This window comes from Triturus cristatus, chromosome 12 (assembly GCF_964204655.1).
Source record: "Triturus cristatus chromosome 12, aTriCri1.1, whole genome shotgun sequence".
Lineage (NCBI taxonomy): Eukaryota > Metazoa > Chordata > Amphibia > Caudata > Salamandridae > Triturus > Triturus cristatus.
In genome coordinates, this window is record NC_140595.1 from 49,978,711 (window position 1) to 49,998,091 (window position 19,381).

General features: G+C 49.4%; 1 long non-coding RNA gene across 1 annotated transcript in view; it reads left to right on the plus strand.

The window, feature by feature from the left end:
- Window positions 1–18,859, plus strand: part of LOC146772420 (uncharacterized) — a 74,864-nt gene extending 56,005 nt beyond the window's left edge. The window contains exon 3 of the long non-coding RNA XR_014972349.1: window positions 18,721–18,859. This is a non-coding gene — a long non-coding RNA (uncharacterized LOC146772420). The remainder of the gene's footprint in view (window positions 1–18,720) is intronic.
- Window positions 18,860–19,381: the final 522 nt, after the last annotated feature.

A 19,381-nucleotide genomic window follows, 5' to 3' on the forward strand; every position in this document is an offset into this window, starting at 1 on the left:
GGAACCTGTCAGCGGGGCCCAGGACACTTTCCAGGAAGGGCAGCAGTGCCTCTAGCGGTGGCTTGTCTGAAGTGGAGTTAACAGACCGGAGGGAGAAAAGGCAGCTCACATGGGACTTAGCAAGGCTGGAGAAAGAGAAGGAGGAACAGAGGATGGCTCATGAGATAAGGCTGAAAGAGATAGATCTTCAGATCCTGAGAATCGGGGCACACCCTGTACCTAACGGTGGCAGCGAAGAACGAGAGTACACCAGGGAACCCAAACCCTACCTGCCAAAGGACATAGTAGCTAGCTATGGGGTGGGTGACGATATCGCCAAGTGGCTAGCGGCCTATGAGGTCTCGTTAAGGGCCCATGGGGTTCCAGAGAAGTACTGGGGAGGGGGATTGTACAAGTACATGCCTCCAGCTGGTAGGGATGCTTTATTGGCCCTCGAAGAGGATGAGCAGACCTACTACCCCACCATGAAACTGGCGCTCATAAGGAAGTTTGGACTAACACCCGAAAAGTACAGACAGAAGTTCAGGGGTAGTCACAAACTGGGCACACAGAATTGGGTGGACTTCCTGGACTATGCAAAGAAGGCACTAGAGGGTTGGATTCAGGGCAGTGAAGTGAGGAACTACGAGGGGTTGTTTGACCTAGTACTGAAGGAACACCTGCTCGAGAAATGTTTCCCTGAACTGCGGCAACACCTGGTGGATAGCAAGCTGACCAGTCCCCGGAAGCTTGCTGAGGAGGCGGACATTTGGGCTAGTACCCGGGTGTCCACAAGGGGGACTGGAGGGGATACTCAAAAGGCCGGACAGGGCGCCCCCCAGAAGAAAGAGGGAGGGGAAAAGAAGAAGGAGTTCTCCAAAGGCCCCCAAAATAACTTCCAAGGGAAGGGAACAGGATTCACCCCTAGGGCTAACCCACCCAGAAACCCTAATCCTGGCCAGAGTCAGCAGCCAAGGGTTGTCCATTGCTACGAGTGCGGTGGCGTTGGACACTATAAAGGAGATCCGAAGTGCCTGAAACGACCACCCCCTCCCATTGGAGGAAAGACCCCCGGAGTAGCTAGTGTAGTGCTCGGGGAGGAGATGCCCTTAACTAAGGGAAGGGAGTGGGCGGGTGTCACTTTAGTGTCCCTGGGAGAACGGGAGATGGTTCCTAAGATCCAGGTGCCCGCAAATACCGCAATGTATGGGCAGTGGGTCACCATCAACGGCCAAAGAGGGGAGGCTCTGAGAGACACAGGAGCCAGTATGACTATGGTGCGTAGTCAACTGGTGTCTCCAGAGCAGGTAATTCCCGATGTACTCCACCCAGCCGCGATGGCTGACGGCAGAACAGGCCACTATCCAGTGGCCGAGGTTCCCTTTGAATGGGGGGGGGTTGCAGGTTCACTTCGAGTTGCCGTAAGCCCTGCCGTGCCAGTCGATTGTCTACTGGGGAATGACATGGAGCACAATGCTTGGAAGGAGGTGGAATACCGGACTCATACTGAGATGCTGGGTACACCTGATTGGGCCTGTGTGAGCACAAGGTCCGCGACTACCCGAAGAGGGAGTTCGTTTCGGCTGGAGCCTGGAACAAAGGCCCAGCCAGCTGCCAGTCAAGGGAAGAACCGAGGACAGGAGGAGCCTGCCTCGGCGTCCACACCCCGTAGGACGGATAGGCCACCGGAGGTGGTGGACCAGGAGTCTGCGGAGGGGGACGTTACCCAACTGGAGGACCTACCCATCCCGGCCGAGTGGCACGTGGAGGGAGGCCCGTCCAGGGAGGAATTCTGCCAGGGCCAGAGGGAGTGCCCTACCCTTGAGGGGCTGAGGCGACAGGCCGAAGCCCAGGCAGCAGGGAACGTTGAAGGGAGCTACAGTGTTTACTGGGAGGATGGCCTCCTCTACAGTGAACCCAAGGCACCCCTACATGGATCGTCACGAGCCTTGGTAGTCCCTCAACGTTATCGAGCCTTCCTTCTGGAGTTGGCTCACGAGATACCATTGGCAGGACACCTGGGGCAAGACAAGACCTTCGCCCGTCTTGTCCCACACTTTTATTGGCTTCAAATGAAAGTGTCGTCCGATACCTACTGCCGGACATGTGTGTCTTGCCAAGCCAGTGGGAAAACAGGGGTGAAGCTGAAAGCTCCCCTGGAACCACTTCCTGTCGTTAGCACCCCCTTTGAAAGGGTGGGCATCGACATTGTGGGTCCGTTAGATCCGCCAACATCAGCTGGTCACAGGTTTATCCTGGTTCTGGTGGATCATGCCACACGGTACCCAGAGGCAATACCTCTGAGGACCATAACAGCACCTGTTGTGGCTAGGGCCCTGATGGGAATCTTTACCCGAGTGGGCTTTCCCAAGGAAGTTGTGTCCGACAGGGGGACCAACTTCATGTCAGCGTACATGCGGGCCATGTGGAAGGAGTGTGGAGTGACCTACCGGTTCACAACTCCTTACCACCCCCAGACCAATGGTCTGGTGGAGAGGTTTAATAAAACCTTGAAGGGCATGATCAGAAGTCTGCCTGAAAGCCTGCGGAGGAAATGGGACGTCCTCCTACCCTGTTTACTCTTTTCTTACAGGGAAGTGCCACAGAAGGGAGTGGGCTTCAGCCCCTTCGAGCTTCTGTATGGGCACCCTGTACGTGGACCTCTCAACCTGGTGAGAGACGGATGGGAAAGAACTCCCAGAAAGCTTCCCCAGGATGTGGTGAGCTACATGCTGGCCTTCCGGAGCCAAATGGCTAAGTTGTGGAAGCAAGCTTCTGACAACTTGGAAGCCAGCCAAGCAGTGATGAAGGCGTGGTATGACCACAACGCTCACCCGGTGGAGTTGGAGCCTGGCCAGAAGGTGTGGGTGATCGAACCAGGAGAGCTTAGCGCCCTCCAGGATCGCTGGTCAGGACCCTTTGAGGTGTTGGAGAAGAAGGGTAAGGCTACCTACTTGGTGGACCTGAAGACCCCTCGTCAGCCCCTGCGGGTGCTGCATGCCAACCGCCTCAAACCCCACCACGAGAGGCCCGAAGTCATCTTGATGATGGTGACTGACGGAGGAGAGGACGTGGAAAGCGAGCCTCTCCCTGATTTGTTTGCGTCTCAAGAAAAGGATGGGTCGGTGGAGGGAGTGATTCTCTCCCCATCTCTAACTCCTGAACAGCAGGAGGACTGTCGCCAGGTCCTGGGGCAGTACTCTTCATTGTTCTCCCTTGTCCCGGGTAGGACTCACCTGTGCGTCCATGACGTGGACACAGGAGACAGCCCACCTGTGAAGTCCAAGATCTACCGGATGTCAGACAAGGTGAAGGCCAGCATTCATAGTGAAGTCACTAAGATGCTGGAGCTAGGAGTGATCGAACCTTCTAGCAGCCCCTGGTCCAGTCCGGTGGTGTTAGTACCAAAAGCTGCACCACCGGGTGCCCAACCAGAACTGAGGTTCTGTGTGGACTATCGGGGACTGAATTCAGTGACCAAAACTGATGCTCATCCGATCCCTAGGGCGGATGAATTGATTGACCGGCTGGGAGCTGCCCAATATCTAAGTACCTTTGACCTTACTTCTGGGTACTGGCAGATCTCTTTGACTGATGGAGCAAGGGAAAGGTCAGCCTTCTCCACGCCCAATGGCCACTACCAGTTCTGTGTGATGCCCTTTGGGCTCAAGAACGCACCTGCCACGTTTCAGCGCCTGGTAAACCAGATCCTCACCGGAATGGAGAGTTTCTCTGCTGCTTATCTGGATGACATAGCCGTCTTCAGTAACAGCTGGGAGGATCACTTGCGTCACCTGCAAGCTGTTCTCCAGGCCCTGAGACAAGCTGGATTGACGATCAAGGCCAGCAAGTGCCAGATCGGGCAGGGGTCGGTAGTGTACCTTGGACACTTGGTGGGTAGGGGAGCGGTGCAACCCCTCCAGGCGAAGATCGAGGCCATCATGGCCTGGGAACCCCCCAAGACACAGACTGAGGTCCGAGCTTTTCTGGGCCTCACGGGATACTACCGCCGCTTCGTGAAGGGATACGGTACCATCGTAGCCCCCCTCACGGAGCTCACGTCCAAGAAACAACCTCGACGGGTAGTCTGGACGGAGGCTTGTCAGCAGGCCTTTGTGAGATTGAAGAAAGCCATGTGCGAGGCCCCGGTCTTAAGGGCCCCAGACTTTTCCAAGGAGTTCATTGTCCAGACAGATGCATCAGAACATGGCATTGGGGCAGTGTTATCGCAACTCAACGAAGAGGGTCTGGATCAACCCGTGGTCTTCCTATCCCGGAGACTACTCCCCAGGGAACAGAAGTGGAGTGCAATAGAGCGTGAAGCCTTTGCAGTGGTATGGGCTCTGAAGAAGTTGCGGCCATACCTGTTTGGCTCGCACTTCCTGGTTCAGACCGACCACAGACCCCTTCGTTGGCTGATGCAAATGAAGGGGGAGAATCCCAAGTTGTTGAGGTGGTCTATTTCCCTACAGGGAATGGACTTTCAGGTGGAACATCGGCCTGGAGTGGACCACGCCAATGCAGACGGTCTCTCAAGGTATTTCCGCCTTAGTGATGAGAACTCCCAAGGGGTTGGGTAGCTCTCCCCACTTTCAGCTGGGGGGGGACGCGTGTTAGACCTGTCAGCCCTTTGGGTGGTCCCTCCTCATCATTATTTATTTTGTCCCACTTTTGCCTCAAACCCTGTTTGAATTTTTCCTTTTTGGGAACCACCAGACTTTTTCGTGTTGCTGCAGATTCAGGGAGCCATTTTATCTACCCCTGAAACTTCTGTCTGAGGGCCTGGAGCACAAAATGATGGCCACCTGTGACATCACCAGCATCCACTGGAACCTACCAGCACCTTCCAGAACATTCCAGAACCCTGTGACAGTTGGTGGCGGTTTAGAATGTTGGGAAGCTAAGACAGAGAGTTGGCAGTTGGAGCTGGCAGTTGGCACCTGACTGGTGAAGAGTGAGCAGCAAAAACCTGAAGGAGGAAGGAGTGAGGCAGCAGGGGTGGAAACTTGTGCCTGGAGTGGGGTCCATAAACCCACCCTTGATACTAGTCCCTACTGACTGAGCCCGGCCTGGAGCCCTGTGTGGGAAGAAGCAAGAAAAACCATCTTAAGGACCTGGACAGCAGGAACAGGCCTTAGAACCCAAGAACAGCAAGATCCTGACCTGGATACTGGTTTCCCTGGAGCCGGACGTCGAGTAGCCTGGAGACCTGGAGCCTGAGGTGGAGAAGCGGCGCTGACTGGAAAAGCAGACGTCGTGCCCAGAGCCGCCAGAGATCGTGAGAGGGCGCCGACGGAGGACGTGAGGTGTACCAGAGGTCGAGGAGGAAGTTAACCAAGGTCGAGTGAGCGGTGTCAACGGGGGAGTGAAGTCCGCCCTCCGGAGTCGCCGGAGACCGAGGTGAAGGGTACCGGAGGTCGGGAGTGGAGATCGCACTCCGGAGTCGCCGGAACCTGAGAGAATCGTGCCGGAGGTCGGGAGTGGAGGTCGCACTCCGGAGTCGCCGGAAACCTGAGGAGAGGAGCACCGGAGGTCGGAGTGAGGATCGCACTCCGGAGTCGCCGGAAGTCGACATCGAGCCAAGGCCGGCCGACGTCATCGAAGCTGAGGTCGCCATCGGACCGGAGCCGCCCGAAGTCGACATCGAGTCAAGACTGCCCGACGCCATCGAATTGGAGGTCGAGATCGAACCGGAGCCACCTACCGGCGTCGTCAGGAACTGACATTGTGCCGAGGCCGCCGACATCGAACCGGATCCGCCTCACGGCGTCGACACGACTCCAGCGGCGTCGGAACTTCAGAAAAAGGGCAGTAAGTGGAATAGAGGGCGCCAAAGGCCCTGTGGAATCCTAAGAGACTACTCTAGGGGTTAGAGAGGTGCTGGGACCAGCTGGACTGTGCCAGGGGTGAGCTGAGACTAATTTAGAGGGGTTGTGTAGAGTGAGAGAGCCAGGTCTCTGGTATTTCCCCCTTGATCTACCTCAGTTTAGGCCTCAGCCTTGTCCAAGCCAGGGAGTAGACACCCTCAAGCCTTCCACATCCCCACAAGCTGTGCCTGGGCCAAATTAGCCCATAGTAATCTCAAATGTGATCTGATTCTATGAGTGTCACTGTCAGCTATTAATTATTTATTGGAGGCACTGTATTTATTGTATTTAACCTATTTATTGCTTCACTGTATTTATTGGTCCACAGTATTTATTGATGCACAATATTTATTGGTTTACAGTATTTATTGCCTCAGAATATTTAATTGCCTGTATGTATTGCACTTATATTTAGACCTTCCTTATTTATGATCACCCCTATTTATTGAATCATTAAGCCAGTATTTATTTGACCTGCACTATTTAAAAAGTTTGTATATTGTGATTGTGTTATTATTTATCTAATCAGCAACTAAGAGAAAAAGAAGATAAAGAAAGATATTTTCATAATTTTTACGGTGTAGAGTCGTTTTTGGAACGGATGCACGCATGGTTATTGTATGGGTATGTCGTATGCTTAGCACGGTGCCTGTTTCCTGACCACTCGAGCCAAGCTACCACTGTATGTCCTGGAAATACTCCGTTACCACCAACCCTTACCGGTGTGGGAGTGGAGTAAATTTCTAACATAATTGGTGTTCAGTGGTGGGATAGAGCTGTGCCTACGTATACTCAACAATAACTGTGGGTAGTCCATAGGCCTACACCGGGAGTTTTCTCAAAGCGGCCTTCCTAATTGTGGGTTTTTGTTTTTTCCAAATTTACTCTGGTGGTGGGAGGAGGTATTATTAAAGGTACCCCCCTGCATTGTTACTGCAAATAACTGTCCTCTGACCTGAGTGGGCAAGATGGAGTTTGTACTGGAGAATTTAGAAACGTACACTGTGGCCCAGCTCAGGGAGTTTTGCCAGCGGGAGGGGGTGTATTGTCCCCCAGGAGCAAAGAAGGGTGCACTCCAAACCAGCTTAAGGGCTTGGGGGGAGGCACGCCGAGAAAGCAAGGCTGAGGAGGAGGACAGGGATAGAGAGCCCGATAGTGAGGGAGCTGGTTTGTACCAACCGGAGGTGGGGAACCTGTCAGCGGGGCCCAGGACACTTTCCAGGAAGGGCAGCAGTGCCTCTAGCGGTGGCTTGTCTGAAGTGGAGTTAACAGACCGGAGGGAGAAAAGGCAGCTCACATGGGACTTAGCAAGGCTGGAGAAAGAGAAGGAGGAACAGAGGATGGCTCATGAGATAAGGCTGAAAGAGATAGATCTTCAGATCCTGAGAATCGGGGCACACCCTGTACCTAACGGTGGCAGCGAAGAACGAGAGTACACCAGGGAACCCAAACCCTACCTGCCAAAGGACATAGTAGCTAGCTATGGGGTGGGTGACGATATCGCCAAGTGGCTAGCGGCCTATGAGGTCTCGTTAAGGGCCCATGGGGTTCCAGAGAAGTACTGGGGAGGGGGATTGTACAAGTACATGCCTCCAGCTGGTAGGGATGCTTTATTGGCCCTCGAAGAGGATGAGCAGACCTACTACCCCACCATGAAACTGGCGCTCATAAGGAAGTTTGGACTAACACCCGAAAAGTACAGACAGAAGTTCAGGGGTAGTCACAAACTGGGCACACAGAATTGGGTGGACTTCCTGGACTATGCAAAGAAGGCACTAGAGGGTTGGATTCAGGGCAGTGAAGTGAGGAACTACGAGGGGTTGTTTGACCTAGTACTGAAGGAACACCTGCTCGAGAAATGTTTCCCTGAACTGCGGCAACACCTGGTGGATAGCAAGCTGACCAGTCCCCGGAAGCTTGCTGAGGAGGCGGACATTTGGGCTAGTACCCGGGTGTCCACAAGGGGGACTGGAGGGGATACTCAAAAGGCCGGACAGGGCGCCCCCCAGAAGAAAGAGGGAGGGGAAAAGAAGAAGGAGTTCTCCAAAGGCCCCCAAAATAACTTCCAAGGGAAGGGAACAGGATTCACCCCTAGGGCTAACCCACCCAGAAACCCTAATCCTGGCCAGAGTCAGCAGCCAAGGGTTGTCCATTGCTACGAGTGCGGTGGCGTTGGACACTATAAAGGAGATCCGAAGTGCCTGAAACGACCACCCCCTCCCATTGGAGGAAAGACCCCCGGAGTAGCTAGTGTAGTGCTCGGGGAGGAGATGCCCTTAACTAAGGGAAGGGAGTGGGCGGGTGTCACTTTAGTGTCCCTGGGAGAACGGGAGATGGTTCCTAAGATCCAGGTGCCCGCAAATACCGCAAAGTATGGGCAGTGGGTCACCATCAACGGCCAAAGAGGGGAGGCTCTGAGAGACACAGGAGCCAGTATGACTATGGTGCGTAGTCAACTGGTGTCTCCAGAGCAGGTAATTCCCGATGTACTCCACCCAGCCGCGATGGCTGACGGCAGAACAGGCCACTATCCAGTGGCCGAGGTTCCCTTTGAATGGGGGGGGGTTGCAGGTTCACTTCGAGTTGCCGTAAGCCCTGCCGTGCCAGTCGATTGTCTACTGGGGAATGACATGGAGCACAATGCTTGGAAGGAGGTGGAATACCGGACTCATACTGAGATGCTGGGTACACCTGATTGGGCCTGTGTGAGCACAAGGTCCGCGACTACCCGAAGAGGGAGTTCGTTTCGGCTGGAGCCTGGAACAAAGGCCCAGCCAGCTGCCAGTCAAGGGAAGAACCGAGGACAGGAGGAGCCTGCCTCGGCGTCCACACCCCGTAGGACGGATAGGCCACCGGAGGTGGTGGACCAGGAGTCTGCGGAGGGGGACGTTACCCAACTGGAGGACCTACCCATCCCGGCCGAGTGGCACGTGGAGGGAGGCCCGTCCAGGGAGGAATTCTGCCAGGGCCAGAGGGAGTGCCCTACCCTTGAGGGGCTGAGGCGACAGGCCGAAGCCCAGGCAGCAGGGAACGTTGAAGGGAGCTACAGTGTTTACTGGGAGGATGGCCTCCTCTACAGTGAACCCAAGGCACCCCTACATGGATCGTCACGAGCCTTGGTAGTCCCTCAACGTTATCGAGCCTTCCTTCTGGAGTTGGCTCACGAGATACCATTGGCAGGACACCTGGGGCAAGACAAGACCTTCGCCCGTCTTGTCCCACACTTTTATTGGCTTCAAATGAAAGTGTCGTCCGATACCTACTGCCGGACATGTGTGTCTTGCCAAGCCAGTGGGAAAACAGGGGTGAAGCTGAAAGCTCCCCTGGAACCACTTCCTGTCGTTAGCACCCCCTTTGAAAGGGTGGGCATCGACATTGTGGGTCCGTTAGATCCGCCAACATCAGCTGGTCACAGGTTTATCCTGGTTCTGGTGGATCATGCCACACGGTACCCAGAGGCAATACCTCTGAGGACCATAACAGCACCTGTTGTGGCTAGGGCCCTGATGGGAATCTTTACCCGAGTGGGCTTTCCCAAGGAAGTTGTGTCCGACAGGGGGACCAACTTCATGTCAGCGTACATGCGGGCCATGTGGAAGGAGTGTGGAGTGACCTACCGGTTCACAACTCCTTACCACCCCCAGACCAATGGTCTGGTGGAGAGGTTTAATAAAACCTTGAAGGGCATGATCAGAAGTCTGCCTGAAAGCCTGCGGAGGAAATGGGACGTCCTCCTACCCTGTTTACTCTTTTCTTACAGGGAAGTGCCACAGAAGGGAGTGGGCTTCAGCCCCTTCGAGCTTCTGTATGGGCACCCTGTACGTGGACCTCTCAACCTGGTGAGAGACGGATGGGAAAGAACTCCCAGAAAGCTTCCCCAGGATGTGGTGAGCTACATGCTGGCCTTCCGGAGCCAAATGGCTAAGTTGTGGAAGCAAGCTTCTGACAACTTGGAAGCCAGCCAAGCAGTGATGAAGGCGTGGTATGACCACAACGCTCACCCGGTGGAGTTGGAGCCTGGCCAGAAGGTGTGGGTGATCGAACCAGGAGAGCTTAGCGCCCTCCAGGATCGCTGGTCAGGACCCTTTGAGGTGTTGGAGAAGAAGGGTAAGGCTACCTACTTGGTGGACCTGAAGACCCCTCGTCAGCCCCTGCGGGTGCTGCATGCCAACCGCCTCAAACCCCACCACGAGAGGCCCGAAGTCATCTTGATGATGGTGACTGACGGAGGAGAGGACGTGGAAAGCGAGCCTCTCCCTGATTTGTTTGCGTCTCAAGAAAAGGATGGGTCGGTGGAGGGAGTGATTCTCTCCCCATCTCTAACTCCTGAACAGCAGGAGGACTGTCGCCAGGTCCTGGGGCAGTACTCTTCGTTGTTCTCCCTTGTCCCGGGTAGGACTCACCTGTGCGTCCATGACGTGGACACAGGAGACAGCCCACCTGTGAAGTCCAAGATCTACCGGATGTCAGACAAGGTGAAGGCCAGCATTCATAGTGAAGTCACTAAGATGCTGGAGCTAGGAGTGATCGAACCTTCTAGCAGCCCCTGGTCCAGTCCGGTGGTGTTAGTACCAAAAGCTGCACCACCGGGTGCCCAACCAGAACTGAGGTTCTGTGTGGACTATCGGGGACTGAATTCAGTGACCAAAACTGATGCTCATCCGATCCCTAGGGCGGATGAATTGATTGACCGGCTGGGAGCTGCCCAATATCTAAGTACCTTTGACCTTACTTCTGGGTACTGGCAGATCTCTTTGACTGATGGAGCAAGGGAAAGGTCAGCCTTCTTCACGCCCAATGGCCACTACCAGTTCTGTGTGATGCCCTTTGGGCTCAAGAACGCACCTGCCACGTTTCAGCGCCTGGTAAACCAGATCCTCACCGGAATGGAGAGTTTCTCTGCTGCTTATCTGGATGACATAGCCGTCTTCAGTAACAGCTGGGAGGATCACTTGCGTCACCTGCAAGCTGTTCTCCAGGCCCTGAGACAAGCTGGATTGACGATCAAGGCCAGCAAGTGCCAGATCGGGCAGGGGTCGGTAGTGTACCTTGGACACTTGGTGGGTAGGGGAGCGGTGCAACCCCTCCAGGCGAAGATCGAGGCCATCATGGCCTGGGAACCCCCCAAGACACAGACTGAGGTCCGAGCTTTTCTGGGCCTCACGGGATACTACCGCCGCTTCGTGAAGGGATACGGTACCATCGTAGCCCCCCTCACGGAGCTCACGTCCAAGAAACAACCTCGACGGGTAGTCTGGACGGAGGCTTGTCAGCAGGCCTTTGTGAGATTGAAGAAAGCCATGTGCGAGGCCCCGGTCTTAAGGGCCCCAGACTTTTCCAAGGAGTTCATTGTCCAGACAGATGCATCAGAACATGGCATTGGGGCAGTGTTATCGCAACTCAACGAAGAGGGTCTGGATCAACCCGTGGTCTTCCTATCCCGGAGACTACTCCCCAGGGAACAGAAGTGGAGTGCAATAGAGCGTGAAGCCTTTGCAGTGGTATGGGCTCTGAAGAAGTTGCGGCCATACCTGTTTGGCTCGCACTTCCTGGTTCAGACCGACCACAGACCCCTTCGTTGGCTGATGCAAATGAAGGGGGAGAATCCCAAGTTGTTGAGGTGGTCTATTTCCCTACAGGGAATGGACTTTCAGGTGGAACATCGGCCTGGAGTGGACCACGCCAATGCAGACGGTCTCTCAAGGTATTTCCGCCTTAGTGATGAGAACTCCCAAGGGGTTGGGTAGCTCTCCCCACTTTCAGCTGGGGGGGACGCGTGTTAGACCTGTCAGCCCTTTGGGTGGTCCCTCCTCATCATTATTTATTTTGTCCCACTTTTGCCTCAAACCCTGTTTGAATTTTTCCTTTTTGGGAACCACCAGACTTTTTCGTGTTGCTGCAGATTCAGGGAGCCATTTTATCTACCCCTGAAACTTCTGTCTGAGGGCCTGGAGCACAAAATGGTGGCCACCTGTGACATCACCAGCATCCACTGGAACCTACCAGCACCTTCCAGAACATTCCAGAACCCTGTGACAGTTGGTGGCGGTTTAGAATGTTGGGAAGCTAAGACAGAGAGTTGGCAGTTGGAGCTGGCAGTTGGCACCTGACTGGTGAAGAGTGAGCAGCAAAAACCTGAAGGAGGAAGGAGTGAGGCAGCAGGGGTGGAAACTTGTGCCTGGAGTGGGGTCCATAAACCCACCCTTGATACTAGTCCCTACTGACTGAGCCCGGCCTGGAGCCCTGTGTGGGAAGAAGCAAGAAAAACCATCTTAAGGACCTGGACAGCAGGAACAGGCCTTAGAACCCAAGAACAGCAAGATCCTGACCTGGATACTGGTTTCCCTGGAGCCGGACGTCGAGTAGCCTGGAGACCTGGAGCCTGAGGTGGAGAAGCGGCGCTGACTGGAAAAGCAGATGTCGTGCCCAGAGCCGCCAGAGATCGTGAGAGGGCGCCGACGGAGGACGTGAGGTGTACCAGAGGTCGAGGAGGAAGTTAACCAAGGTCGAGTGAGCGGTGTCAACGGGGGAGTGAAGTCCGCCCTCCGGAGTCGCCGGAGACCGAGGTGAAGGGTACCGGAGGTCGGGAGTGGAGATCGCACTCCGGAGTCGCCGGAACCTGAGAGAATCGTGCCGGAGGTCGGGAGTGGAGGTCGCACTCCGGAGTCGCCGGAAACCTGAGGAGAGGAGCACCGGAGGTCGGGAGTGAGGATCGCACTCCGGAGTCGCCGGAAGTCGACATCGAGCCAAGGCCGGCCGACGTCATCGAAGCTGAGGTTGCCATCGGACCGGAGCCGCCCGAAGTCGACATCGAGTCAAGACTGCCCGACGCCATCGAATTGGAGGTCGAGATCGAGCCGAGGCCGCCGACATCGAACCGGAGCCGCCTACCGGCGTCGTCAGGAACTGACATTGTGCCGAGGCCGCCGACATCGAACCGGATCCGCCTCACGGCGTCGACACGACTCCAGCGGCGTCGGAACTTCAGAAAAAGGGCAGTAAGTGGAATAGAGGGCGCCAAAGGCCCTGTGGAATCCTAAGAGACTACTCTAGGGGTTAGAGAGGTGCTGGAACCAGCTGGACTGTGCCAGGGGTGAGCTGAGACTAATTTAGAGGGGTTGTGTAGAGTGAGAGAGCCAGGTCTCTGGTATTTCCCCCTTGATCTACCTCAGTTTAGGCCTCAGCCTTGTCCAAGCCAGGGAGTAGACACCCTCAAGCCTTCCACATCCCCACAAGCTGTGCCTGGGCCAAATTAGCCCATAGTAATCTCAAATGTGATCTGATTCTATGAGTGTCACTGTCAGCTTTTAATTATTTATTGGAGGCACTGTATTTATTGTATTTAACCTATTTATTGCTTCACTGTATTTATTGGTCCACAGTATTTATTGATGCACAATATTTATTGGTTTACAGTATTTATTGCCTCAGAATATTTAATTGCCTGTATGTATTGCACTTATATTTAGACCTTCCTTATTTATGATCACCCCTATTTATTGAATCATTAAGCCAGTATTTATTTGACCTGCACTATTTAAAAAGTTTGTATATTGTGATTGTGTTATTATTTATCTAATCAGCAACTAAGAGAAAAAGAAGATAAAGAAAGATATTTTCATAATTTTTACGGTGTAGAGTCGTTTTTGGAACGGATGCACGCATGGTTATTGTATGGGTATGTCGTATGCTTAGCACGGTGCCTGTTTCCTGACCACTCGAGCCAAGCTACCACTGTATGTCCTGGAAATACTCCGTTACCACCAACCCTTACCGGTGTGGGAGTGGAGTAAATTTCTAACAGTGTAGATTTAATATTCTAATTCCATTTCTACTTACCTTCTCATTTCACTTCTACTTACCTTGATGAACATCAGCATATTCTACTTACCTTGGTGAAGCTAAGCATCCTTAGGTGAGGGTAGATTTACTATGCTAACTCCACTTCTATTTACCTTGATGAAGATAAGCATACTTACGGGGGTGTAGACTTACTATTCGAACTCCACTTCTACCCACCTATCCTTAGGGGAGTGTAGAATTGGGATTCTAACTCTATGACCCCCCATTGTCCCGATAATGTACAAAGTATCAACAATGAACAGAATTTCAAAAGAGCCCAGCTTTGGGCATACAGGAACTCTGTGTCCACAGTCCCAAATAATTGATTCTAAAATATTCCAGTTTGAAGTGTGCAAAAACGCTCACATCTGCCCTACTCATGATATTACGTGGATTTCCAAAATGTTAGAAGTGTGCATGAGCTTTAAACAACTTCGATCGCAAAGTGCATGCCTCAGTGTGCCTTCATAAAATTGTATGCACCCGCAATGTTCCTAATCCTGATGATGAATGGATTCTTTGAGACCAAGGACTCCTGCAAATGCCCCTAGTCTTAAAAGTGGTGTGCATTTTAAAGTAATCTCTAGTTCACATAATGACCACATGTCCACATTCATCTTTTCTTTCAGTTTGTTAATTTGCAAATGTCTTTATATTTCACTCAGCCATCTCTTCGCGGAGTATAATTCTGCATTGCTTCTCCCTCTTCCAGACTTCTATCATAATCAGTTTTCCCTGCTGCACCTTTCTGAAAACACTACCAGATTCTTGTGTCTGTACTTCAATTTAGCACCTGCACTTTGTATTTGCACTCCACCTATCCAACAGGTTGATCCTTTCCTTCTTTTTCCCACTCAATATCACAACCTACTACCTCTGGGACTCCCACTACCAATCCATGTCCATCAGTCACTTAAAATCCTTCCAAACATTTCACTCAACAACATTGCAGTGAAAAGAGCAGACCTCATAAGGATGAAAGACTGAGTGGACCCGCTGGGATTTGGCAGTGGATATTTCTGTATCATAATATTTTGCACTCGATATTAGTGCAAGTCGACATTTCCTACTCGATATTCTGACTGTTTACCTCTTAAAGGGTGTTTAGACAGAATGTCAGGAAAAAAATACCATGGGACAAAATATTGCATCAAAAGTATCTAGGTCAAAAATATCGTGAAGGTAAGTTTCTCCATGTAAGGAAAGTTTTACTATATATAACTCCACATTTATATACTGTACTATATATATATATATATATATAGTCAAGGTACATAGATGTGTGGAGTTAAGAATAGTAAATCTATACTTACCTATTTGTACTTAGCTTATCTATATTTTGGCCCTCGATATTTTTGACACCATATCCTTTCTACACAATATTTTTGTATCGGAACTTCGGACAGTGATCCTCTCAAAGTCAACTTGGAAAGATGTATTTCCCCGATGCTTATAACAGAGCTGGTGTCGAACTCTCCTGCAGCTTTTCTCTACTGGTACAGTACCCTACTCTGATAAGACCTGTGTCCATCTAAGGTTAAATCTTTCAAAAAGTACACTGGGCATAGGGCAGAGCAAGGTACAACCAGAGCTCATGGTTTTATAGTATTACAATGTCAAGAGTATCCCCCCCCACAATGATGAAGCAAGTAACTTTGACAACCGCTATATGGAATATATCAACATTTCATCTAATGCACTTTCTAAATTGTGTGTGGTAGAATATAACTTTATGTCCAGTAGTGATATTTATTGCACAGGTTCATAGCTTTGTTCACAGTTGATTGTTTTGTGGTTGTTGTAAACCAAATATATTATGGTATAAATTAAGATATCTATATTCTCACATTTCCTTCTGTATTTATCCATATTTGTTTTCTCATCTTTCTTGCCCTATTTATTTTTGATGGGCAAATAAACGAAGTGGCAACCAGTATATTACCCTGATATATGTGATATTATTCTTTGACGTCTGTATGATTCTAGTGTACTACAAAGTCTTGTACAAGAAAACAAAGCATTCACCTGAAATGCAGTAGTCTCTGCACATCTGCAAGTAATCTAGCCAAATCACAAAATCTCAGGATTTTTGAAAATCTGTTGGTTCACGTTCGCAGAGCTCGTGTCGACAGCCATTATTGGCTTCATGAGTACGCCTTCCAATAAAGACCTAATTTCTACTCTTTTTACCTTTTTTAACAGTTAAGGAAGAAAGTGTTTCCTGTCTATATTTACATGTACAATAAGCAAAAAAGCAAATAATATTCATCTCCCCATAAGTATGTATTGGCATGGTATCTGCCTCGGTTGCAGGTAGACATGTTGAAAGCTGCTACCAACTGGTTGTATTTCATTAGTTGCTTGTAAAGTGCTTAATCCATTGGGTATGGCTTCCGGGCAGGGCGCAGTCCAGATGGTTTGTCATGTTTCAGACTCAGTGAAAAGTGACACTAGCTCATGGCAAAAGTGCAGACAGCGGAGTCCCAGAATAACTCTGATTCCACTGTAGTACCGGTGGCCAAGGCACATACCCTGGTGCCTGTGAGAATAAGTCAGCCCCTGCGGAACTGTTCGGTTGGCAGAAGCCAGCAGGAACTGGCAGACGAGTGAGCCCGGAGGGGGATGCCTGGGTGCCTTTCATGTGCATCTGAAAGTTCACTCTGGCCTGTTAAGAATCCTGCAAGGAGATGATCTGAGGGACATATCAAATTTCTGTTCCGGTACTTCAGATATGTGTATATATATATATATCAACAAGCAAAGGCTCCATTTTTTATATATATATATATATGTGTGTAGGCTCAGTTTTACCAAACTCACACAACACAGTGACGGTAAAGAGGTCTGTGAGAGTCCAGCATGGAGTTTATTCTGTAAGGGTACACTTCCAGTACAAAATACTATGCTTAGACTAACTTTAAACTTTCCACTTTGAATGTGTGTTGGACAGTGCAGCACTCTGGCAAATTGAGAACGGTTAGGAGAAATAAAAGCATTTCTTCTTTTTAACCCTTGCATCAAACTGGCATTAATTTGTGGTGCAAAACCCTTGCCACTATTGTTAGTAGATACGGTTATGCTCCAAAAACCATTGGGGGTTCCATTGAAATGCCCCTGGACTACCCATGGAATACCCCAGTGAGGCAGAGTAACGCACCACAGCGCTTTGCATTCATTCCAGGCAACTCTCCAGCGCAAAAAAGTAAATCAAACAAAAAACATTTTGAGTGATTTAGCATTACTTTTTATGACACAAACCCAGCGCAAAATATTTGTAAATCTTGCCCTTAATGTAGCAGGAAACTCTTTTGATACAGCAGAAGCATGTGACCATCGGTCAGAAGTTTATTTTAAAACATTATTGGCTTCCTGACAGAAAGCATCCCATGGTGGGGGGAGGGGTCAGATTTCCTAAGTATAGACCGACTCTAATTCTTTGCAATTGCTGGACTGTCCTGAGGTATGTAGAAGTGTGGGTCTTTTTTTTTTTTAAATCCACCGTCCACTTTCAAAATTCGGTAATTTTCTGACCTGTCCTTTGATACTGGGTGCATATTGTAATCTATTGTTTAATCTAATAGTTTTTAATATCTGTATATGGTATTTTTATGTGCATCACTTTATATGAGATGTTGTATTAAATATTTAATCTTTTTTTTTTATTGTTACCTAAATGTTTTTGTGGACCTTTTATGATCAGCTTTTAAGTGATAGTAGAAAATTGATTTATAAGACGAGATTCTGTAACTCCTATATACCCGTCACTCTCTAATTTCTTAATAATTGGCGACTTGTGACACACCCAGTCTCCGATTATAAATAAAAGACGTCAGAACTCGAATATTATAAGTTAGTAGTCGAGTTCTGACATCATAATGCCTGCTGCCAGAGCCAGCACCTGAGTTGAAAGGCGGGTCAAGTGAAGTCACGGAGCATAACTGAAGCAGCTGTTTACAGAACATTGCTTTTCATTCTTCTGCTCTATTTTTCAATATACAATGACAAGCAGAGAATGCTTGCTCTTTAATATGAAAGTGCTATGCACCAAATTGTTAATTGGTTTGTAGGAAAGGTGATGGTGTGACCATGCATTATATGGGATAAAGTACCCCCTGACATACCTGATAAGGATTATGGAAGTCACTTTGGAGTTCAATAACCATATAAAGGAACCCGGCCTTCAGCCTCGTTCCTCTGTTTATAGAACTTCTCTATGACTTGCAATATACTTCTAATGTAATGTACGGCAGGGGATACTTTATCCCTTATATTGATTACAGAAAGGGCAATATATCAATACAATTGATTGTAATTGAAAGGCAACCCCATTGGTAAGATATAAGCATTTACCAAAGGGTAAATGTCAGCAGTAGTAAGATCCTCACCACTCGGATACATTGTGATAAAAATACCATCATTGGTAAATGCAAATTCATTACTGTTGTAATCCCATTATGGGATGCAATAGCATACAAAACTGTGAAATGCACCTTTCAGATAGATCCCATACTGCTGCAATGTTCAATATCGGTTATGTGTGTCCACTAACAAAACTGATTACGAGTAGATGATGGTTCGTTCAGAGGAATGTTGAGACAAGAACTAGACTAGAAAGTGTAACAGAACCCTATGGCACAGAGCTAACCTCTTTCATGCATCAACCAAATGTGTCCCTATTATGGCCGTAAGGTGTTCCATATGGGTGTTTTAAGATCATCCTAAAGAATATGAACATCGTTTACCATTCTAAGCAGTCCAAAAAGTGAACATTAAATATTTTTAAACTATGGAATTGATCAAACCAATATTTATAATGTATTACCCATATCCTGGGACAGTAAACTTCAATATCTCTTCCTGCAGTTTGGCCTATTTGATATTGAAGAAATCTGTCTTTGATATTGAAGAAATCTGTCTTTGATTCTAAAAGCCATTTCTGCAACTATAGCTGTGAAAGCTTGGTGCATTTGATTTGCTGCTGTCCTGTCTTCACAATTGATAGTAAAATACTTTTATGTACATCAATTCACAGGTGTGTTCTCCGGTCGTGCAATGAAAACTATCGAGCTGTGCTTTAACAGCGAGAGGTCGTTTAAGAGGCTTTGTAAAGTTCATGAAGATTTTAGCCTCAGGACTGGTCCATACAAACGCAAAGGTATGATGCCAGCAGGCTGTTTTTATATTAATAGGCAAACTTTACAATTAGATAATTTTTAGGTGAAGCATATAAACAATGCTTAAACACAGACATTGATTAGATTGAGTTTTAATGCTTAATTATCCTGATTTTAAGTCCCCTTTTCTTGCTTTAGTTTTCCTTTACTATATTTATTCATACATTTAGAAAGTTGTATTTGTCTCTCCTAGTACAATAGCTTGTTTAAGATTTGATTTACATAAAAAGAGGCCTAAAACAATGAACTACAAGGATACAAATATAAGTATTCATCATGACAAGTTTAATTATATATTAGGCTGATATTTATGAAGATCCCATAAGAAAGACTGCCATAATGCTGATAATATTGCACATAACCCCTATATCTTCCTTTTTCCACACCTGCCTCTGCTTCTACCTCGCTACACCTACCATTACTCTTCACATCTAAACCTACCTGTCACCCTACAGCTCTATCTGCATACAGCCACACATAATCCCACTGATAACACAAACCCTTTTAATTAAGATCACT